This window comes from Meleagris gallopavo, chromosome 15, assembly GCF_000146605.3.
Source record: "Meleagris gallopavo isolate NT-WF06-2002-E0010 breed Aviagen turkey brand Nicholas breeding stock chromosome 15, Turkey_5.1, whole genome shotgun sequence".
In the NCBI taxonomy this organism is placed as follows: Eukaryota; Metazoa; Chordata; class Aves; order Galliformes; family Phasianidae; genus Meleagris; species Meleagris gallopavo.
In genome coordinates this window covers 4,064,078-4,088,019 of record NC_015025.2, presented here as the reverse complement: position 1 = coordinate 4,088,019, position 23,942 = coordinate 4,064,078, and the positions used below count along the sequence as shown (strand labels likewise).

The window sequence follows — 23,942 nt, the reverse complement described above, 5'->3', positions numbered from 1 at the left end:
GCGGGATCCGAGCGCTTCCCGCCTCGGGTGCCGTGTCGGGAATCCCGGGCACGCGGCTCGGACTTCTGTCTTGATGAGCTGGAAATTCCGACCGTTGAACGCGGTCGGCGTGTGCTGTGGGCGCACCTTGCGGGCTTTCCTCCGTGTCATTAAGTATTTCTCGCACCCCGCTGGCTTCCCTCTCCCCCTGCTCAGCCCCTGCTCTTTGCGGGGCTCCCGTTGCGGGATCCCATGTGGGATGCCGGCGCTGTGCCTTATCCCGGTGCTGCGTAGCTCAGCTGATGTTTCAGGAAGTGAGTTGTGCAGTTTTACAGGATTTTAAGGAGTGTTCTGCATTCCAGGAGTAATCCTTGTGCATCCCGGTGACAAACGTGTAACCTGTTGGACTGCTGAAGGTTTGGAACATGTTTTAAGCCGATGTTTCAGTGAAGTGATTGAAAGAACTGAAAGAGCACGTTTGTGCCTCAGTGTGGCTTTTAACCTTGATTAAAGTTGATATGAGCTGAAATTGAGGATACTTTCTTAGCATCTTTTTTTTTGGTGAAGGTAAGTGAGAAATCTGTTAGGGCTGATGGCGGCTTACAGCAGTTCCGATGTGTCTGTGGTTGTGAGTCAGACACAGCAGCAGCTGAAGGCTGCCTTATCCATGAGGGCTGACTGCTCACTGCTGTTAAAGGAGAGCATTCACCACCAACAGGCCCTATCACAGGACGGGTTTGTTGTGCACGTAGTAATACACCTGAATACACATGGCCCTGACGGGCTTTGCTTCTGAGTCATCTTCCAGCAGTGTGGCCAGGCTGCTGTGAACTCAGGCTGTTGGGCACTCCTCCTGCCTCGGAACACCAGCGAGGTTGGAAGAGCTCATTGGTCCACCGCTGAACAACTTCAGTGTTAAAACATTTACCTGTCACATGGGGAACCACGTGTTTGAATGAGTCTGGGACATGGTCTGCTGTACTTGTAAGAATAAGTTTCTCTTTCAGCTGATGACAGCTCTCTGTGGACACCAAGTGATGGGAGTTTCTGAGCAGCTCAGCCATAACTGTCCCTGCCATAGTGGGGTTGGCTTTAGGTACTGTGCATCTGACGGTGTGTGTTCAGCATTTCTCTGCCTGGAAGTGGTGTGTGAATTAGCTGCAGCTGAGAGGTGGTTGTGTGTGCTTGCTGCAGTGCTCTCTGTGCTCTGCTTACGTATGCTGTCTTTGATCCAGGAGGAAGCAGTAGATACTGGGAAGTGTGATTGTAAAACTGCAGACTTTGGGAAAGTGGGGCAAGATTTATGTTTGAAGGCTCATTCTGAACCCCATTGCCTCTCAGTGGTGAGATCTCATTGTGTCTGTGCTTTTACAATACCTGGTTGGTTTATTTAGCGAGCAACAACTGGTTGCTCACTAAATAGAAAATGGCATGCAGGTTTTAAACCTCCTTAAGTCTTTCGTTCCAGCTTAATTTAGTGGAAAAAGCCATAAGCAGGGACACCATCTAGCTTCAGGGCACAGGCTTGCCCATTACACTTGGGATAGCAGCTGATGTTGGGTTTGCACTTGGGTTGGCACTGCCATCCCTGCAGGTTTGCCTGCTCTCCTGTAGCTCATTGCACCAGCTCTTCAGATGGGCTTTTGGTAAGAGGGGCCATTGCACTTCAGGTGGTACAGAGTCACTGTGACCTGGGCGAGTCACTGTCCTGCGGTGACCTGAGTGATGCTCTGACAGCTTGGCTGGTCCTGCTGTGTGCTGGAGTGCTTCCTACCTTGCACCACGTAGGGCTTTTCCAGATGAGGAGTCCTGGGGAGCCCGTGGATTTTAGAGTGTTTAGGGAAATCATCCAGAGAGGAATTTTGTAATGTGACCATTACCGTGCTACAGTGTAACAGAGGAATTGGATATCCTGTAGGCAAGGTTTCGGGTTAAAAAGCTGCGAGGCACTTCTTGTGGGCAGATGGGGAAAAATAGATCTTTTTTTTTGTCTATATAAAAGGGTGCAGAAATAACTGACTTTTTTTTTTTTAGTTCTCAGTTTGTCCTGAGCTAGGTAATTCTGGACTTGGATGCATTGTGATAGGTGACTCAGCCTTACTGAGCTGAGAGAAAAATCAGTTTGTTATTCCTAGTTCTAAAGGCAAGCATGATTTTCTAGGCATCCACCAGCATGTGGTAAAGCATATCAGAGTGCTGTCCCAGCTGCTTCCTTAATGCAGGGGATGCACCTGCTCTGTAATCTGCTGTGCTGATTAGCAAATCAGAGGTAAGTGCGTCTCAGAAACATCAGCCCCAGCTGCTGTCTGACTCGCAGTGATGTTTAAGAGCAGGAATTGCACCAACATAGTGCCTCAAATGAGGCTTTGCTTTCATCAGACGTCGGGGTTAGAGGTATCTGGATACCGGTGTGTATGCTGTCCTTGGGTTCTCAGCAGTGTGTAGGGAAACCTCTTAATCTGCCCCCAAACTGTCTTGTAAGAGGGTTTTCTACCTTGAAGCTTCCTGAAGGTGCCTGGTAAACATGTCCTATTCTCTGGGTCTTGTGTTCTCATGCTCCTGGTCTGTTGGTGTATGTGGGTTTTTCTAGCTGTTGTAGATGGAGCTGGCTGACCTCTGCTTGTCCCACTCACTGGGCTTCTGTTGAGTGTGAAAGATGGCAAACCCAGAGCGCTGCTCAGGTCAGCCTGGGGAAGCTACTGAACCACAGAAGGTGCTTGCATTTCTGGGAGGCAGCAGTGCCTCAGTTGGTGCCTTCATTTTTCAAAGGCTCTTGGTGATGTGCATGTTGGAGACGCTTACTAAAAGAAAGCTCAGATTCTGCAGTGTCTCTCTGACAACTTCATACTCCATATAGAGACTTCTTCCACTCTGAACCTGCAAAGTTCTGGTAAAGACAAGTAGGGGAGAGATGTGCCAGGGTTCAGGGCCAATATATGTCAGTGTATATTGTCACATGTAGCATACTTTGTGCTATTAAAGCTAGTGCCACCTGTTTACTTGTGAATGTTAAAGAGCCTGAGGATCTTGATGAAGACCAGCTAACGTTATATATAGAGCATAATCATCTTGCTGTGCCCCCATTAAGCCTCCCTGCCAGGCTCTATGAGGTGCTGCAGTGTGCTGTATTTCTTCTGTTATTCTGCTCATGAAGCTTCTCACACCCAGTCTGCTCTGCACACTTGATCTCCAAGCTTGTATGAAAGAATCAAGTGTGAGCATCTTGGTAAAACCTCATATGTAAATACCTGCTACTTAGATTATTTGCCTATTAACGTAACGGTAGTCATTGGAATAAAGTGAAATTTAGCTGCCTAAATTGTAGGAATTCTTAAGAATAAAAAGACTTGAAGGGAGAGCACTCAAAAGCATTGAGAAGAAAGGAAGCTGTGTTTTCCTGCAGGTGAAAATCAGTGTCAGGAGAAGACAAAATCCAAAATCCAGCATTTCTTTTCTCTGCATTTCTTTATCACTGGCAGCACCACGGCGTGCTGCTGGCTGGCCTGCTGTTACCTCTTGTTACTGCTAGTTCCCCTAATGCCCCATCAGGTGTATGTGGATCTGCATCTTTCTCATGTTTACGTTCCCCCAAATAGCTGATTCTTTTATTATAAAGAACAGGCAGTTCCACGTGTGTCTGTAAAAGCCATTTTCTATAAGCACACAGTTGAGTGACAGAAATACAGTCTTTGTAATCACTTCAAATGCTGTCTTTGGGAGCAGGTGTCTCAGTGTGTAGGATTTGTACTGTTCTTTTAGTTTTTTCTCCCCCTGCACTAAGTGGAAGTTAATATCAGTGCTAATGCATAGGTTACTCTGAAAGTAATGCCTCCTATTTATTTCCGTGAAAACTACAACAGATACAAAGAGCACAAGAACACTGTTTGATAGAACCACTTTTCAGCTATAAAATACTATTTTCCAACACAGTCACCACCAGTAGCTGTGCATTTTCACCAGCAATGAACGAGAGCCTGCATGTTGTGCTTGTAAATGTACCAGCAGAGGTGACCCACTGTCACCACTGCAGAAATGCAGCACCCGCCCCTCACTGTGTTCACATCCACTGCTGGGTTTCCATAGTTTAGGTTGAGCTTCATCTTCTGCTCTGCAAGGTTGCCTTTCTTGGGGGGAGGGCTTAAATTGTGCATCAGAAGGGCTGCCAGCTTGTGAAGTTGTGAAGCTGCCTCCGACTGCAGCTCACTTGACAAGGGAATCAGCAGCTTCCTCCTGTGCAAGTCATCTGTTCTCATAGTGAAGTAGTTGTACTGAGAACCAACTTGTAAATGATGAAGATGCGAGTACGGTGAACGTGTAGGTGGTTATCCCTGTGCTGTTGTGCTGGGGCTCGGTGGCACTGCTGGCTGGGACAGCTGGAGCTGCTGCTGTTGGAATGGAATTCTGTAGCAATGCAGGAAGCCTGATCCAGAACATGCTCTGGTTGGTGAATGTCTCGTTGTCTGGATTTGTTTAACAGCAGCAGCTGATCCAGGTCCTGTATGGCAGTGTGGGAGCTGTGTTGGCACAGGTGGTGCCAGGCAGGAGGTTGTGGTGGCTGCGCTCAGCCCAGGAGTGCCGCAAGGACATGTTGGCAGCTGTGGCCTGGGCTGGCTGTGCCCAGAGCTGGGGGTGCCAGCTCTGCCAGTAGCTTCTGATTGCGTTCTGTAGGTAGGGCACGTTCTGTAGGTAGGGCACATTCTGTAGCAGAGCCTGAGTGAACCCTGCCATGTGGCACAGAGTGTCCTGGAGCTGTCACTGACACTTTATTCACAGTGCAGCTGTGGAAAGAGGAGCTGGTGACAAACGTAATGGTGTCTGAATCTGATTTGAATTCTTCTAGGTTGTGCAAGAAAATATATTGTAAGACCCAGAAAGGTTGGTCCATAAAAATAACTGTTAATGGAATACCCTGAAGACAAAGCAGTCTGTGCCGGCAGCACAGGGAGGTTCTGTGGCTGACCTGCTGCTGAACTCTCGTTGAAGTGACTGAGGAGTCTGTTGGTAGACGATTGTGTCCCCTGTTCCAGCAGGTGTCGGTGAGGTGCTGAGGCACCGTGCTCTCTGCTCAGCGTGCAGGAGTGGTGCTGCCCACAGTACAGAGGTGTGGTTGGTGGTGCTCTGTGTCAGGGCTGGGCTGTCCTGGGCTTGGCGTGGCACTTGGCTGTGTCAAGTCTGGGAGAATTGCATGCCCTTGCCATACAGAGGGAGAAATTGTGTATGTGTCAGTGGAAAGTCCTCCTCGCATTGCTCGGTGCTGTGGCTGGCTGGCTCAGCCCAGGTGCCCTGCTGATGCCCCTGGCAAGGCACGTGGCAGCCGAACAAGTGGCCCAGGGCTGGTGGATGGCAGGGGCTGGGGTGTGCGGGCTGCTGCTGCCACGTGCACGCGTCCAGGAGCTGTGTAGATCAGCCACTTCCTCAGAGGGAAATACCTTCTCTACTGGCTTCTTGCCATTAATGATACCTGTTCAGTAAGGTTATGTGCTTTGCTTGTGGTAATGAGAACTTAGCTTTAACTGCTCCAATAAACCCAAAGTTCTCATTCACAGAGCCTGAGGTTACTGCTCCCCCCCGCCACCCCCTCCACACACACACACACACACACACACACACACACACACACACACTTCAAGCTGCATGCATAGATAATTTGCTGAGCAAACAACAGACAAAACTGCTCCCAGTGGAATAATAACCATTTTTCACTGCCACTCATCCAGTCAGGTGACATCTGGAAGACTCTGGGTATTCACAGGAGGTTTGGTCTGCAGCAGGAAGATGCAGAGAAGCCAAGTCTTACAGCTGTCAGTGTTCTCCTGCTTTCTCATGCTGTTGGATGTTTTCTGCTGGCTCAGCTTGCTCTGTTTGTTCTGGTGCTTATGACTTCCACCCCACCTCTGTGTTCTGTAACAGAAATGCCCAGCACATTTAAAAATAGATGAATGGTGCTCTCAGTCTTATGGAGGTGCTGTGGGGATTAATTAGTTCTGATGGAGTGCTTTCTGGCTGAGATGTCAAGCTGATGTTTCAGGACTAATGGTATTGTTTAATGAAACTACTTAGTTTCTCCTAAAATGTCTAATCGCTGTTTCAGGAGAATTTACTCTGTGGAGAAAAGCTTTATTGATTTAAAGTACCCAATGAGCAGTATTGATTTGCAGGAGGCAGTCATTCATATCTGTTCCGTGTTTGAGAGTTTTGGTGCTCTAAAGCTGGAACCACTGCTTGCTTCACTGCAGGTTGGTGCATGGGGAAGTTTTTGGCCAATTTTGCTTCTGTAGTTCTAAAGATTCACTTTGAGCCTATTGGGCACATGCATGTATTGTGCTTCTGCATCTTATGTCACTGATCTGGAAGGGCATCTTGAGAGTGCTGCTTCAGGTTTGGTCTGTGCTTTAGAAGCGATGCTCCTCTCATTCTTAACTGCTGGGTGGCTGCTGTTCAGGCAGGCCCTGGCTGTTGCAGTCCAGCCTTTGTTCACACTGGTGCTGCTTTGATTCCTTGACACCTGTTAGCACAGTCTTCTGGTGGCTATGCAGGACTTGAGCTGTTGTTGGGAAGACGATGTCTCAGCTGTCCAGAGACCCTGCTTTTCAGGAAGATACTGCTGGCAGCTGCTTCTGTGTTGGTAGTGCTTCTCCAGGTGCAGCCTAGGATTGATGGAGCGATGCTGGAGGGAACCATGAAGCTTTGTGGCCTGCTGGTGTTCTGAATGAGTTCCCTGCAAAGCAGAGAGGGAGAACTGAAGGAAGCCTTTCAAAGATAAAATTGTATGACTTGCCTAATTTGGGATGATCAGCACTGGATGTAGTGTTCTGGATGAGGCTGTCACTTACAAAAAAAAAAAAAAAAAAAAAAAAGTAGTCTCAACATGAATAACACTTTTGTAGTGTGGATTTTTGTGGTGGTTAAACCGAAAATGAAATCAGCACCTTATACAAAAGTTTTGTTGGAAGGTGTTAGTGGTGATGCTTGGGTGTATTTGATTAGCAGCATGTTCACCCTGCGGAGGACGGGGAGGTTAAAGCACTCCGCTTTATGCTGGTCAGCGTGTTTCAGCATCTCATTTCTCTTCACCTCAGCTGTCACTTCACCCACTTGTTCAGATTTCTTCCAAAATTCCTCAAAACTCTCCACATCAGCTGCCCCAAATGGCTTCTCAGTCAGTAGGGCAGTGAGTCACACTTGCTGTTTGTCCTTTCTTTTGTCGGCCGTGTTTCGCACCGCAGAAGATGTAAGCAGCAAGGGTAAAATAATCTGTTGCCTTGGAAGGACGCTCACTTTTTAATTCTTATCTGGAAGCTTATGTAGAGTGCTTTGGGCTGCCTAACAGGTGCATCTCTGTCAGGAGGTTTTCCAGTAAGATAGAAATAGGCAGATTTGTCCACGGAAGAGATCTTCCATTTTCTCCACGAGCGTTGTTCTGTCTGTATGTTAACCTGTGTGTGCAGGGAGGGGCAATGTCATGCCTGTTAACCATATCCTGTGGCTTTCTGTGACACTAGGCTTTTATAAGATGCTTTAGACTTCTTTTTTTTGCTTTTAAATTTTGAGTATAGGAGCTTCAGAATTTATCTTGAACTTTGTAAAATGTGTGATGCCTTTCCAGTTATTATGAATGTCATTCCCCTATTTCAGTTCTGTGTGATTTGTGAGCTGCATCTCCTCAACTTCTGATAGCTTTCCTCTAACCCACTGCTCTGAATGTTAGAATGCCCTTCCTTTCGTGCTGTCTGTGAATGGAGCCTATCCCTCTGCTTTCTGCTCTTTCTCCAAAGTCTCTCATAGTGCCTAATAAACTGCAGTTCCTTCCATCTGTGAAGCCGAGACAGAAATGTGATACTGCAAAGACGTGAGCGATAACCAAAAAAAGCTGCCGTTAGGGCTCTAAGCCTACTTGACTTCTGGTGAGTAACTTTCAGGCTCTGAGCTCTCCTGTATCTTTTTCATTGTTTCTCCTGCTGTTTTGCACTGTCTTCATCTGCTGCTCCCTTCCTTTGTCACAGTATTTGATTGCTGATAGACTGCTAGCAGGGGAGTAGAGCAGCAAAGCTGAGGCTCCCGGTGTCACCTCCTGCAAGCTATTTATTGCACAGGGGCGCACTCTTTCTGTGCTGTTTTGGTGAGAGACAGCATCAGATCTAAGAAGGTGTTCCAGTTAAGTGCGTATTTTTGGTGAAGCACTTCTGACTAAAGGATGGGAAGTCAGTTTTAAGGGTTAATCTTTAACAGCTCTCCCCAGTTTGTTCTGTCTTTTAAAGAACCTTCTGCAATCTTCCATCTTAACATTTTGCTACTTTATTTGGCATGTACTTCTGCTGAAGAGCAGCTGCACCTGGTGCGCTCTGCAGTAGACTGTGCAGCTCTCAGCTTGGTTAGAGTGGTGATGGTTTGCTACGTGGGCAGCTGAAACAGTCTGTAATTCTGAGTAAAGGTAAATGTGTTGTCATAGGCCATCTGTTAATTCTTCAGAGAAGATCTGATAGCACTGCTAGTTCCTCATGCAGCTGGCTCTCTAATGTTTAAGTGCGGAAGGTATCTGCTGTCATGGTCTTTCATTGCTCGATGCTAAGAGAGGCATGTTCTGAGCCCAAATACTTAAGACATGTAAGATCAGAGAAACAAACATAGTTGGGCATTAGTTTCTCCTTCTTCTTTAAGCTTCCCTTCACTTTTAGAGGAAGAATGTGTGGGATGGCAGGGAGGGATATATGGCTTAGGAACCTGCCTGGATTATTTGCAGGAGAGTTGCAGATTGAAATTATTCGCCGAGATCGATTTGCGGCTGAGCAGCTCACACTTAGTGACATCTTTCATTCAGGTTTGCTTTCACACTGCTTTTGTAAATGCCACTCTTAGCCCTACAACAGATGTTTTTTGTTGAGTTTTCTCATCTTTACTCCCTATTTGTCCAGTAGGCTGTAGCTAATACCCTTATTGCATCCTGGTTTTCTTTCTGTCTGCTTCCCTGGGACAGGCTGCTGCAGCTTTGGATAGTGGTTCTCCTGTAGTTCTGATGGTATTGTTGCATCTTCAGTAACTTAGGTGGTCTGGTCCAGGCATGGCTGCTGTGGATTTGGATTCAGGGCACTCTATACATTTCTTCCTTCTTGAGGATCTTTTTCTCTTAAGTCTTAAGACACGACTTAAGCTGAGTGTGTTGCAGTTTGCAACCTGGAGTAGATGTGTGAACAGGCAATGATTATTTGGGAGAAGAAGGAACTTGTCGTGTATTGATCGTGTTCTGTTGTGCTCCTATGGCTGCTGGATCAGCCCTTCTGCTCCCTGCCGTGGGTCTCCCCTTTGCAGAAGGGGGTGGCTGTAATCTGGGGGCTGCTTCTGTTTCCCATGCAGAGCCAAGAGACGCCAAGTCCTTGAAAGAGGAGGACAGCTGAGGTGCTTAACTTTTCAATGCTGAGAGTTCTGCTGTGTCTTAACAGGAATGAAAGCAGTACAAGTGGTGGTAATTCACACCTGTAATCATTCTGCTTGGAAGTCTGCTGTGACACTTGATTCTGATGGAGTGCTGTATGTTGGCGAGTGCTTCTTTGCCAACAGGTTTATTACAGAATAGATTTGCAATGAAATAACCTAAATTAAATCATTCCAACAAGTATCTTTAAGGCATTGCTGAAATTACTTCTCTGCGGTCGTTAGGCAGGTGTGTGGCAACACCCTCCTGAAGGGCGGTAACGCATCGTGCCAAACGCTGTTGAAGACAGGCTAAAAATGCTGCTTCGTGAGCAGCCCGGGTGCCTGATGAAAGGAATAATGGAGTTCCATCAGTGGTACAAGGTTTTTGCATTAGGAGACTTAGTATTTATGTTGCTTCCTAGATGCCTGTGGAGGATTTACTTCCCTTTAGCTAGAATTTTTGCAATCGAAAGCAAGCTATTGACCTGTCACTTCACACCTTTATTCCCTACTCAGATGTTCTGAATACTTTTTCCCCCTCTCTCTGGCTGTTGTCATTCCTGTTTTCTCTCTCAAGTTGTGTGCCACTGTTGCTTAGCTCTCTCTCGGGGACATGCTTAAAGGGTGTTTAAAACCTCTCATACAGTATGTGTTTTCCCTTATGGAAGGAGGAGATGTAGAGAGTTGTTGTTTTTTTTTTTTACAGGGGGGAAGCAAGAAATGCATTGTAGGTAGATTTCAAAAAATGCAAATTTGTTCAAGCACCTCCTTAAAAAGAAGGGAGGAAGAATAAAACCTGTGTTTATATACATGTAGATGCTAGAGGCAAAGCAATCCATTCATAAATATACAATAGGATTTATATCATGGTGAGAAGTGCTGCATGCATATTCATGTATCATTTGCAAATCCTTTAGCGATTAAATACTTTGCTGCAAACTCTCCAGAACTAAATAACCTTCTCATTGAAATGAGATGTCCAAAGGCTCTAATGCTCCTCCAGCTGAGGTGAAAGGCTGAGTGGTGTAATAGATCCGATGCTCTAATTTTCACTATAAGAGGGTTTTTCGTGCGCTTTTGTGTGTTATTTTATTAGGATAATCAGTAAGCCTTGAACAAAACATGTGAAGCAGAGAACTGCAAGAAGCATTATGAACCTTAACATGCTAAGAAAGGCATGGAAACTTGTTAAGATGTTTTTCTCAACTGATTTTAATAACAAATATAATGGTCTAAACTTTTATATCCTGTGCATAAAAATGGAGGGACATGTTCCTGTATTGCAACAGTCAGCTCCAGGGCTCTGTGTGTACTTCTTGTGTGTTGCTTACTGCACCCTTCCCCGGTGTTCTGACAGCTCATCTTGGAATTGCTTCTCCTTACTGATGTTTGAGTTCTTTCTCCTTTTCTCTTTAGTTCTGTGTTGGGGAGAATATAAAATGCATCTATGTTGGATGGGAAAAGCTAGCAGAGTTTCCATGTTCTTTCCTCCCCACTGAGTTCTTTCTTGAAAGCTGTGTTGTTCAATTTAGCTTTCCTGCTCTCTTGCAGCCTGCTTCTGGGATGCCTTGATTCAACTGAACAAAAAAACAAGGCAATGCACTCAATTCACTGAGGACTACGTATTCATTTTTCTGGCTTGCACAGCTGTAGCAAATTGCCCTCTTAGTCCTGTTTACTTGTTTTCTTAGCCGGTCACAGGTAGGTTCTCTTGCTTGATGCTCAGAGAAGTTCCCCTTGCTGTCTCGTATTGTAAGCAAAGAGGCAGACAGCAGAGGTGATGTCCCTTTGGTGCCTGGAGGCTCCGCTGAACAGAGCGGAACTTGTGTTGATTTGAAATAAGGTTTCTAGGTAACTAGAAAGTTGTTGCATTTACAATGAGTGCTGAGAATTCGTTGCCGTCTGCCATGTCAGAGCATCGCTGCACCCGAGCTGGTGACTGGACGCACGGGGGACCAACATGCAGCTCTCTGCACTTGAAGAGCATTAAGTCCTTTATTTAGCCTTAAAGAAAGGACAAAACTGTGGTAAACAAATCCGGTCCTTCTGAGGCTGAATCCTAAGGGATGACTTGTTGACTTTATGAGGTGGGCATTTAGCGCATCAAGTGGTTTGGGTACAGATAGGGGAATGGCTGATGTGTGAAGAAATGCAGCACTTCTAGTTGCTGTGAAGCTCTGCATTTTATTTTTCTAAGAATATTTTTATTGTATGTTAATGAAGAAGAATAGAAGGCATTAACTTATTTACAAATCTCACTTTTTTTTTTTTAATAGTGAGCACTGCTTCTTATTTTACTCCTGACAGCTTTGTGTTAGGCCCTGATCTCACTTACTAGACTTGCTGCATCATTCTATTGAGTAAAGATAGAGGCTGGATGGGATGTGGATTTAGGTTCTTTTCCTTCTATCCTGACAGGGTAGGTGTTTGCCTCTGGATTCACCTTGAGAGTGCAGCAGACAATAGCTTATGATGTGCAGGCCACTTGTGCACTTACTTGCAGGTGGAAGGGCTGGACAGCTTTGTCCCAGAGCCTGTCATGACTGTGGGGCATCGTGGCCTCCTGCCCCTCTACTGCTGCGGCCTGGGAGGTGTAGGTCCCTCACCTTGCTGTGCCCCAACCCTGCTCTGTGCTTTCAGGGCTCCATTTCTGCTGCTGCAGTAACCAAGGTGACGTGGGGTTGGGCACTGCAGCAGTAGAGCCTTCCCCCACAGCATGCTTCCTTGGGAAAGCCTGACTTGGTGTGAGGCACTGAGCTGGCACCACGGGCAGCAATGCCACTTCCGGTTTGCCTTTCAGGGCAGACAGCTTAAATATCAGAGATGGATGCTGTCTTAGTGCTGTGCTGCAGGCTGTAATTCCATCTGCTGTGACACTGTGAAGGTGACACCTGACGGGATGCTGGCTTCTTTCGGCATGTCCTTCCTGGATCTGCTGCGTGCAGATCTGGAAGGCACTGTTCTGCATGTTGGCTGGACTCAGTGCTGCTGCTTAGGAACTCTGCAGAGCAGTTCAGTGGAAAAAAGTTGTTAGGATTTCACAGCGATTTCATTCATCCTGGACGCTGCAGTTTCTGCAATATCCTTTGTCATCTTGAGTGTGGAACAGTAGAAGCACGTGTTCCTGCCATTGATTTGACAGTTATTAGAAGGACATTGAATAAAGGACAAGATTAATGGAAGAAAGGAGGAGTGCTCAAAGACCTCTGCTGGTAAGGTCTGTGTTTTTATTAGTTATGTGCATTCATCACTGATTTTGGTTCTCTGAATCAATACGTAGGTTTGCTTAGATATGCAAGGCAAGGTCAGCAGGAGTATTTGATTTGCTAGAGGGCTTCAACTTGGTCTTTGTAGACTACATAGACTAAGAATGGTAATTCTCTTAGCTGAATTGATTGAACAAAATTAATGTATGCATGTAGCTAAGTATGCGTTGACGGTGTAGATCAGTGTTTGGGTGAGGAGTTAAAAGTAACTGGTGTCGGAGTTGCAACTTGCACTGGTGCTGAAGGTCTGGGCTGAGCTGTGAGCCCTGCCACTGCTGTATGGGCTGCTTCTGGTGGCCCGGGGAGAAGTCCTGTGTGTGAGTATAGCATGAGATGTCAGAGTATAATCCCTTTAGGAAAGGGATGTCTGTAGGATGGAGCCATGCTATGGGGCTGAGGCAGACTGGATGAGGGGGACAGAGCTTGTTTAGAGGTAATGTCAGATGCGTGGAGATCTGAGAAGGTGAAGTGAGATCCTTAGCAGAAGTTCTTTTGAAGATGAGAAATGTCAGAAACAACATCTAATCCACGTAAAACATAGCTATTGCTATTTGTTTTTACGTAGAATACACCCTGATGCTTTGTTAATGAGCACAGGAGTAAAATGAGAACCAAACCAAAGTGCTGAACACACACTGTCCTACTCTATGCCACTTCCTATTGACTGTGGCAATTAGCTGGAAGTGGCAGTGGGCATCACCCTGCAGACCCGGCCCTGCGCTGCGGGATGTAGTGCTGCGGGCTGCTGTCCTGAGCTCACTGGGGACCAGATTGGGCTCCTGTAAATGAAAGCCGAGTGACTGAAGGACAGAAACATGCCTGCTCTGGCAGGCATGCTGTGGCGTTGGGTGTCCGGTGCCTTTGAATGGGGGGGATTGCCATCAGCTGAAGATCGGCTGCTGCCATAGGAACGGGTCTGTGAGCCTGGGGGGGGCTTCCCATGTTCATCTCTGGGATCACCCAAACTGCCTGACTTTCCCCAGCACTCGAGTTGCTTTTATAACACAAGAAAAGATCACGACTTAAATGTTGCACTGCGCTCTGTTCTCAAATGGTGGGGGGGAGGGGGTAAGGAATAGGGGTTCTAAACAGTATTGGGAAAGCTGGATGTGCAGCCGGGTCACATGCAGCCAGTCAGGCTCAGGGGCGGCCCAGCTTTGCATTCAGATAGGCTGGTTGGCGAGCTGCAGACATTCCAGATAGTTGTGTTCGTTCTGGCTGTATCTAGGCACATGGTCACAAAGAGCAAGATGCGTGCAGTGAAGTATAAATCCCATGCTCTAATGACTCAGAGCACTGTGGTGCATGCATACATGCCTAACAGCTTGTATAATTAGCTCTCCCTGTGAGCAGGCAGCACATAAGGTTTGTTTGGAAGCTACCTAGGAATCCTGCCTGGCACAGCGAAGGCCTGTGGTCCTGCTGCGTGTGCAGGGATGAGTGCTGCGCAGAGGGAGGCTCTCAGGCTGATGCCTTCCACACCACTTCCAGCCCTGGGGCAAGGTGCTGCAGCCACTCACTCCCAGGAGAAAAGGATATAGTCAGTAAGGTGTTACTGAGCCCAGGGAGCCATCTGACGAGATGGGGTGTGCTGGTGTGGAGGAATGTGACAGGTTGTGCTGGTACCTAGGAGACATGCGGGGTGGGAATGTGCTGCAGCTGCGGGCTGCGTGCCTGGGATTTCACCAGAGCCAGGAGGGAAACAAACATGACCTTGAAAATCCTTATCGAGATGAAAAGGTGCAGCCAGCAAGTGCGTTCTTTGCCAGCCGTGTGCAGTGGGCTGCTTGGCTGCCCAGGGCTGCAACAAGACAGCTCCTTGTGTCCTGCAGCGTGTCACTGCCGGGAGCACAGCTGTCCCTGCAGCACAGCCAGCTCCTGCTGGTGTGCAGGGATCTGGGGGACCTGCTGCTAAAGCTGACAACTGTGCTCTTCGCTTATAAGTAATAATGAGTGTAGATGCATTAGTGTGGCTGGATCTGGCAGCTGGGGTAGATGGGCCACTCGGGAGGAGCAACTTAAATTACAGTGCTGTGGCAGATGAAGCACATTTAAGAGCTGGGTTACCAGCACCTGCTGAGCAGTCAGACATCTCACCAGGTCCTCACCAGAAGCGAGGGCTGCACTCTTTTCCCTACAGCCCTCACTGTTTCTGGTGTGCAGCTGACTGCTGAGAGCCCCAGTAACTCAGGGGCGAATTGGCTCTCATTAAAATCTAGGAATTCTGCTGTGTCACTGACTGGGAGCAACTTGTGGGATATGATAGGGGAGGGCAGAGCTGCAGGAAGGAACCAGAGCCAAGGGCAGGGTTTGCGGGTTGGAAGGTGAGAGAGCTGCTTTTTGTGGCAGCAACTATTTGCCTGGCTCAGTTGTCAGTGTATTTGTGCTGTAGATTCTCCCTTCCTCCCCTCTACCAGTGTGTGTTCTTGTACAGTCGCATGGAGTGCTTGGTTAAAGGAATTGCACTGCCTAAGAACAGACAGATTCTGTTCTGAAATGCTTTTTTGTTGCATTTAATCCTGGAGCACATCCCAGAAAAATAAATAGCTTCACAGTCCAGTAAAACAATACTTGTAGTACAAAAAAGAAATTAACACTTATTACTATGAATAGGTGCTATGAAATGATAAATGCTGCATTCCTGAAGGGACCGTAGTTCCATTGCAGCCTGTGACTGTGGTACTTCCAGAACTGAGGCTGCTGCAACTTTGGGAGAAGATACTTAAACTCAATTTGTTTTCTGTACAGGGACAGAATAGTAATGTCTTTCTTCTGGTATGTGAACTTCCGTGCTGCTTATCTTCCATTAAAGGAATTGAGGTGTTTGCTATTGTCTTAGATGACTTGTTTATAAATGCTTCTCTTACAGCATTTGGTCAGAAATGTTTTCTCAGTTATCAGACTTTCCATTTTAGAGATCTGATGTGTGCTAGGAATTTGGATATGTGCTAATGATCTTCAGAATTCTGTTTTCAGCTGGTACTGCCAAGTGTGGCCTCTGCTCACAGCAATGGAGATACTCTTGCTCTTGCTGGTTAACCACCAGCTACCAGGCAGGAATTCAGTAATGAGAGTAGGAAGCTAGCACTAGGTAGAAATGTTCCCTTTAAAAAAGAAAATATTAATGTGGGAAATGGATGTCAGTGCTGCTAAGTGGTGGGGGCACTGCCTTCCTTTCAGGAGGTCAGATGCAGCAGATAAAAAGAAATGGAAATAACACCAGGTTGCACGATCCCACAAGTATCTGCAGTACTACAGGGCAGGCAGGTGGCACGGGAAAATTAACTACTGATAGATGCTGCCTGCATTTCGGGTGCAGTTAGATTATGTCTAGTCTTCAGTGTATATCTCAGTTTCGGGCAATGTACTTCCCCTGCTGCACAGCCTGCGGTTACACACAGGGCACTAGCACTGCTTTCTGAAGTGGTATATAGGCAGTACAGTGCTTATGTGGCCGCGTGGATGTGCTCAGTGCATAGCCATAGTTTGGAGTGTGAGCATCTTGCTGATAAGAAGAGCTGTGCATTTCTGAGGAGTAGCTAAAAAAAGCTTTGATTGTGGGTAGCTTTGTGAAGTGCAGTTGGAGACCAGGCGCTTAAAAATAAATAAATTTGGGACACACTTCATTAGGTACAAACCTGGTTAATTGCTTGAGGCCAAAGCATGCAGCATTCTCATTTCTGCAGCAAAATAACGGTGTCAGTTTCCCATTCCAAACAGATGACAATTTAACACCCACATGCACAGGCACACACACTTTAAAGATGCCACCTTGCATTTTTGGCACCCGGTTACAATTTGTCACGGTCTGGTTTATTGCTTGTACTTAACTGCTGAGCCTTTCTATTCCCATCCTCTTTGAACAATTGATACAGATTAAATCCATAACGTTGTGCTCATAAAAAGCCTCAGATAATACTCCCTGCAACAATACTTGAGTTGGAAATGGTTTGGGGAAATGTAATTTTCATAAGGAGTTTTCCCTTGAATTCTGAAAAAATAACATATGTTGCTTCTGTATCTCGTCTTAAAATACTCTAAATGTTGAATGTGAGCAGACTGCTCATCCCAGTCAGGAGACAAGGTGCAATTCAAAATACAGCGAAAGTTGTACTAAATTCAGGAATATTGTCGTCTTTCTCAGTCTTCTACACCAATATAAAAACTGTGGCACTGCTGTGGAGTCTAGAACATACGCAGCACCCAAGCTATTGTCCTGCTCCTGTTTGTCTGAGCTGTGGTTCTTTGGTCTGTGCACCGGGACTTGATTCTTCTTCTTGTGCTTCTTGGAACGTGGGGCAGAAGGATGGCAGGAGGCTTTCGAGGGGAGTGAGAGGAGGAGTGTTCTAGCTTCTACCTTAACACAGTCCCAGTCTGTTGGCAAAACAGATAATGGGTTATTCAAAATTAATAATGTTTTAGAAGAGTAAGTCAGTTCAACTCACTTAAATGCAAACTTGTTAATGCAAACCTCACTTTTACTGTCCTCAAATGAGCAGGTAAACTTCTGTAGCTGTTGATCTGTATTGACTCTATTGCAATAGAAGTAGAGCCGTGTTTTGGGTTTTGTACCATTCATGGCACTAAGTGTGGCTCGGAGTTGTTTCTTTCTGTTTCTTACTAGGCATAACTACTTGGTAAATGTTCCTGTGCTTCCCAGGATGAAAACAGTGATAAATCTATTCTTACCCTGTTGCTTTTATCTTAGGCTTCTTATTCATCCCCTGAAGATTCACTCTCCCATGGTACTGTTAGACATCTGCTCTTTGACATTTCTGCTGTATGACTTTACAGGAATCAAGAAATTGCGTCAGCACCAGAAGCAGCAGTCACTGTTCTCAGTAACGTTTTTGGGGTCGTACTGTTGTGATCATACTGTCTGAGGCTGTGCTGCTGCCTCGTAGGCTCATGGGCAGGTGTGAGAATGGCTGCTTCTTGTATGAGAAATCTTGGAAACTGGGTGTGCTGAATGCTCCCTGTGTAATATGGTAGGCAATGTTCCATTCTTGATCTTAGCGTTGCTGAAGTGTTCTGCTTTTCTTGGAAGCTTCTTCCGGTTCCAATGTAGCTGTCTCAGTGCTTTTCCTTTGTTGACATAATGCATTGTGTTACTGGTAACCTTCTTAACTTAAAAACTAACTTCTTGAAGAAATACCCCAGGAAGCTCTGCAGCAATGCTCTTAGGAATTGTTTATGTGGGCCTGTTGAGGTAGTTTTGGTTTGCCTTTCTTGAGCAGAATGGCGCGTATTGCAGTTCCCAGGGTAATGTTTATGCTTAACTATTGTGTTCCATATCTTCAATTCAGGATGGCTTTCCAACTAGAAGTTTTTTATTCTTAGGTGTTTTCCATTGCTCCAAGACTACCCTGACCAACCCTCTCTGGTTCTTAGAGGCTGACAGAAATACTGTGGCTCCCATCTAGCAGTGCTGAGGTCGTGGAGACATTAAAGGAGTAATAGTCCTCCTCTAACTGCCCTTGATCTCTCTGGGGCTCCTGTGGCTTGTTAGGATCCATTGCTGAACCTGCCTGGACAGAACTTCAGAGCTGCCAAGACCCTATCAAGTGAAGGAGTAGGAATCATTCATTATCATTCTGTACTTTCTTTCCTCAGTAGGGATAGAACATGCTGGTAGAAATGAGGCAATGTGTGCTGTTCCTTGAAGAATTCATGTTTTTAGTTGCCAAATAGTACTGTATGAAGTGAAAATTCAGAGTGCCTGCCAATGTCTGTTTGCAGGGTGAACCAAAAATCACTTCCAAATGGGCAGCTCAGTGCCTACTCTGCTGCCACTACTGAGTTCTGAGTGCACGATTGCTTAGTGTTTTCCATGTTGCCAAAGTCTCAAATATATATATTTATTTTAGAAAGTAGCTATTGGCTTCCTGCTGTACAAACTGAAGATGAGCAGGAAAGGGTGTCCTGTACTCCTCTTTATCTCCGAGGCATCTTGCCCGTGTAAACTGTTGTGCCCACACTCTGTAGGCAGCCTTTCAGAGAAGAAGTGCAGGCTGCAAGAACAGAAACAAACCTTCCAGTTCCTAATCTCCAAAATACATCGAGAAGCTAGTCGGACTACTCAGTCTGGATACTTGGTAGACAATTGACCCGTTGCTGTGAAGTGAAGAGTCCCTTTCTTCCAAAGTGGCTGAACTTCTGAGTGAAAGGGAGACCTGACTTGATTTTAATTAATCTATTCAGGCTTTGCAGGTGGGAAGGCTGCTTCTGATCTTGGAAGAACTGAAGTCAAATTCCTTTGGGGATGAAGAAAATAACAAGAAAAACCAGCCTTAACTGTTTAAAACCAAAGATGCTTGAATGACTTGCATGGTTAAACTCAAACTCTTGCATGCTTTAAGTGTGGTAGTGCTGCACTGTTCTCAGACTTGTACCTTACACTTTTATATCTTTTCTGTTTAATCAGTTCTGGAAAGCATGCAGGATATACAGGCTGGCAGGCAAGTTAATGTTGTGAGAAGCCCTAACTCCCATTTCCTGACTTTTAACCTTGAACTATCTCAGGAATTTTGCATTTGAGTGATTAAGAGAGTATGACGGACCACCTGCCTCTCTCCTGCTAGCTGAGCCAGTGTGTTAATCTCTAGGGGTGATCTAAAACCTGTAACTGGTTTCTGATAGTATTTTCCACACAAATAACTTAGTAGTTTTCTGTTTCCAAAGGTGAATAATCTGTGTGGAGAAGAAATGCATAGACAAGTACTGTCACTGTGCAAAGCAGAACTTGTGAATGTGCAAGGCTTTTTCAAAAATGGGTAGAATGAGCAAGCAACTCTGAAGCAGTAGACTGATACATACTGGGATGCTTGCTGGGGTTAGTGGGGTGTTAAATTGTGTACTTTGATACTTCTATTAATTTGTTTGAGTAATATAAATCTAATATTACTACTGAATGTATAAATGTATTTCATAGAACCATAGAATGGCTTGGGTTGGGAGGGACCTCAAAGATCGTCTCGAAGTTCCAGCCCTCATCTATTTGGAATGCTTGGAATACTGGGTGTAGCCAGATTCCTGGAGTCCTTGCAAGTCCTTGGTGCTTTGTGTGCTGCCCAGCTAGATGCTAACACAGCTGATTTCTGTAGAAGAATAAAAGAATTTGAAAATTAGCAATTTAGGTACAACAGGTTCACCTTAATGAGCTATTTGGTGTATTTTCATGTCTTGGTTAAAGAGTAGGAGAGGCCATAGCTGAATTATTGGGTGTCAATGAAACTGTTTAAAATGAATATACTTTGGAAAATAAGCTTCTTCCAGAGGTGATTCGATGCATGGAGTTTCTCAAGTTGGGAAGAGAGAAAGGATGAGGTAAGTCTTTGGGGGGCTGTGAATCACAGAATCACCAAGGTTGGGAAAGACCTTCAAGATCATCCAGTCCAACCATCCACCTATCACCAATAGTACTCAGTAAACCATGTCCCTCAATACAAATTCCAACCGTTCCTTGAACACCTCCAGGGTCCGTGACTCCACCACCTCCCTGGGCAGCACATTCCAGTGCCTGACCACTCTTTCAGAAAAGTAGTATTTCCTAACGCCCAGCCCAAATCTCCCTTGGCACAACGTGAAGTGAAGATGCTCGCTAACCATTATGATAAAGGAAATCCTTCTGAAAAGAACACAACCTTCAGTCTGAGTTGCTTGAGATGGTGTGTGATGTGCTGGCTTTTTTTTTTCGTCACTACATTGCTTTTGGTGAGGTTTGAGTTGAGGCTTAGGCAAATGTATTTAGTTTAGAGCAACAACTTAATAAGCTTTTTGTTTTGTCTTATCACTATGCTTTTATGTGAGGGATATAATTCTGTTCCTGTTTATCCTATTATCCCAGCAAAAACAGGGACCAGGCAGAAGCACCTGAAGTGCTGATAGTCATCGCAGTGACATCTCCTCTGGATGTACAGAAATTCTGGGGGGGGGGCTAAGCCTTTGTGTTAGTCTTGTAACATCCGGCATCTAAGACTGGGTGGAACTACTAATGTTTTAAAATTAGTGCTTGCTTCTTCAAGGTTGCTCACTGTTACCTGGGAAGCACTTTACCATTTGCAATTCTTCATAGCTTTTGGTGGCTCTTAGTGGCTGCTTTCTGCTCCATGGGTGGGGAGACTTCCCTCGATAAAAATGTCACAGAGTTGGGGAGCTGAGGGTTGCAGCGGCTCAGAGCTGTCTGTTGTCATGTCTCAGGGGCTGGCTGTCAGGGATGAGCTGTTGTCAACACCTTTCCCTGCGTTGCAGCTGGAGCAAAATGCAGGGGAGTGTTTCACAGTGCTCGGGGTGGTGGGTGAGGAAAGGTTTGCCAGCAAGATCCCAAAACAAGGGCCTCCCCGCTACCACACCTTTGGCCTCCAAAGGTAATCCTCTATGCAGCTAGAGGAGATGCTCTGAGGGGAAAATGGAGTTACTATAGAGACGAATAGCCCAGTGTGTTTGAGGGCTGGATTGCAGATTTGACTAATAAATGTGTGGGAGTCTATTTTTAAAAGCTCTTGTAAGGAGTAGATTGCTCCAGTCCTAGAAAACTTGTCAGAAATGTGACAGATTTTATTTTTAATGCTCGAGTGTAAAAATAATCATCGTCTGTCTTGAGAACAGGATGACCTCATTAAAAACAAAGGCTCCTGTATGCCGTCGTGGTGAGGCTCCTGGCAGCAGAGCAGCCCTCTGAGTGGCAGCAGCCTTCACTGCAGCGCCTTACCTCTGCACTGCCCACGGGGAATGTGTGCCGCCAGGAGCTGCTGCTGGGCTCTTGGATTGCTCCAGTCCAGTTTGCATGGTGTGGGCTGCCGTGCTGCCAGCAGGGGATGTCAGGCAGATGCGACACAGAGAAATGTTTATTCAAGACACAGAGTTTATTCAAGTAAAGCAGTTGAAAATGATTAAGAGTAGCCCCATAGAGGACCTAGGGGTCCTGGTAGGTGAAAAACTTAATGTGGACTAGCAGTGTGTAATTGCCACCCGATAGGCCAACGGTATCCTGTGCTGCATCAAACAAGGGGTGGTCAGCAGGGAGAGGGAGGGGATTGTCCCCCTCTTCTCTGCCATTGCGAGGACCCATCTGGCATCCAGACCTGGGCCCCCACCACAGGAAAGATGTGGAGTTTTTGGAAGGGGTCTGGAAGAGGACCATGAGGATGATCAGAGGGCCTGAGCACCTCTCCTGCAAGGACAGGCTGAGGGAGCTGGGCTTGTTCAGCCTGGAGAAAAAAAGGCTCCAGGGAGACCTTATTACAGTCTTCCAGTGTTTAAAGGGAACTTACAAACAGGAGGGAAATTAGCTTTTTACAAGTAGATAGTAACAGGACGGGGGATGGTTTTAAACTAACAGAGGGGAGATCAAATTAGATGCCAGGGGAGGTTTTTCACTGAGAATGCAGTGAAGTGCTGGCACAGGCTGCTCAGAGTGGTTATGGAGATGGGCTGGTCCTGACTGGATGGAGCCCTGTGCAGCCTGACCTAGCGCTTGAACTAAGAGTTGACAACCCTGCCCATTGCATGGGGGTTGGAACTAGATGATCCGAGGCCCCTTTTAACCATTCTATCATTCTATAAAAATAAAACCTGACTTCAAGCTTCTCCCACAAATTGTTGGGTTCAGAAACTGATCCTGTAAAATAAATGTTATGAATTGAAATATTTGCCAGATTTATTTACAGATTTATTTACCAGAACTGGTAATTTCTTATGTTGTTTCATAGAATCACCAAGGTTGGAAAAGACCTCCAACCATCCACGTACCACCAATGCTTGCCCGCTAAACCATGTGCCTTAGTACAACATATAAATATTTTTTGAATATCTCCAAGGATGGTGACTCAACCACCTCCCTGGCAGCCTGTTCAGCAGCTGACCGCTCCTTTGGAGAAGAAATTTTTCCTAATACCCAACCTGAGGTGGTACTTGTCCATGAAGCTGTGTGCTTGTAGGAAGAAAAAACTGAAGGCAGCTGTTGCAATTGCCCATCTGTGGTGGACATTGCGGTGGCTGCAAGGATCTGCTGCCTGCAAGGAGCTGCCTCACCTCGTTGTGCATTGAGCTCTGCAATCACTGTGGTGCTGTTGGTAATCCCCAACTCTGTAGTTTTACCCATGGAGAGTCATGAAGGATTTCTGTGTAAGGCCATGTGATCTGTATGGAACTGATTGAAATAAAGCTCTACTCTTGGAATGCCTTTACTTTGCTGTGGTGGTTTGAGGAGCCCTGCAAATATGGGGATTAAGTGGGTTTAAGTACTACGCAGGAACTTGGCAGTCCCTTCTTGGTTGATAAACTGGCTTTGTGACCGAAGCACGCTGTTTCCTGCGTGTGTGTGTGTGCATATGAATACATGTCTGTACACACAGCTAAACTGAAAAGCACCACGATTCTGTCAGATTGTTGGAGGCTTGTAGTTGACGCTGAAATCCAGCAGCTGAAGCTAACATGTAACGTTATTTTTACAGGAATTGATTTCTTATACCTTTATAGTATTAAGTTCAAATTTGTAAATGGCACAGTTCACCTGTTTGCTACTTCAGTAAGAAACCTTTGTGATGTTACAGCTGTGTTTAACAAGCTGACTGTCAATCAAAATCTTGTTATACAAGACTTATTTGCCTTCAGTTTCCTCTATAATAAGGCTTTTGGTTGACAAGAGCGGAATTGGAGATGGTAAAAACGCTTTCCTAAACCGAGATGAGCAGGGTTGAATTTAAGTGTTTGTGCACGATAATGCTGGCTTACAGTTTTATCTGTACTAGGAGAGGAGCTGGAGGTGATACATAAAAAATCATAAGAAATAGAGAAACCTCTCATTAAAAATGGCATGACTTTGCAAGTCAGAGATAGGAAACTATTTCCTGCTGTGGAAGAGAAATTTGAAAATCATTTGATGTACGAATACTGGAGTTATTATGGGCAAACGTTTCATAGAGGTGGAAGCATCTCCATGCATTTACAGGGTGATGGGTGGGAGTTTGGACTAAGGCCTTCCCTCTCCTGTCTCTCCCTTAAGACGAAATGATACTTCTCAGGTTAGCACGTCGTGTGGGGCTGTTATCTTTTACCTCTGTTATCAGGATTGGTTTTTGAAGCAGTGCCCTTGGCTTGCTGCTGGGTGTTGGTTGCTAAGGGCACCTAGTTTCCAGGTACCTTAATGATCCATTACGCTTGCTGGAAGTTAAAGCTGAATTTCCTGAATAAGATCAAATGAAAAAGTAACGCATTAAAAGCTTAGGTGTTGTGAATTGATAAAACTAAGCTGATGTGCTGTGTTTCTAAATGATACTTAAAAAA

At 45.8% G+C, this 23,942-nt stretch overlaps 1 protein-coding gene across 1 annotated transcript in view; it reads left to right on the top strand.

Moving 5' to 3' along the window:
- WWC1 (WW and C2 domain containing 1) overlaps window positions 1-23,942 on the top strand; it is a 63,213-nt gene that overhangs the window by 868 nt on the left and 38,403 nt on the right. The window lies entirely within an intron of this gene.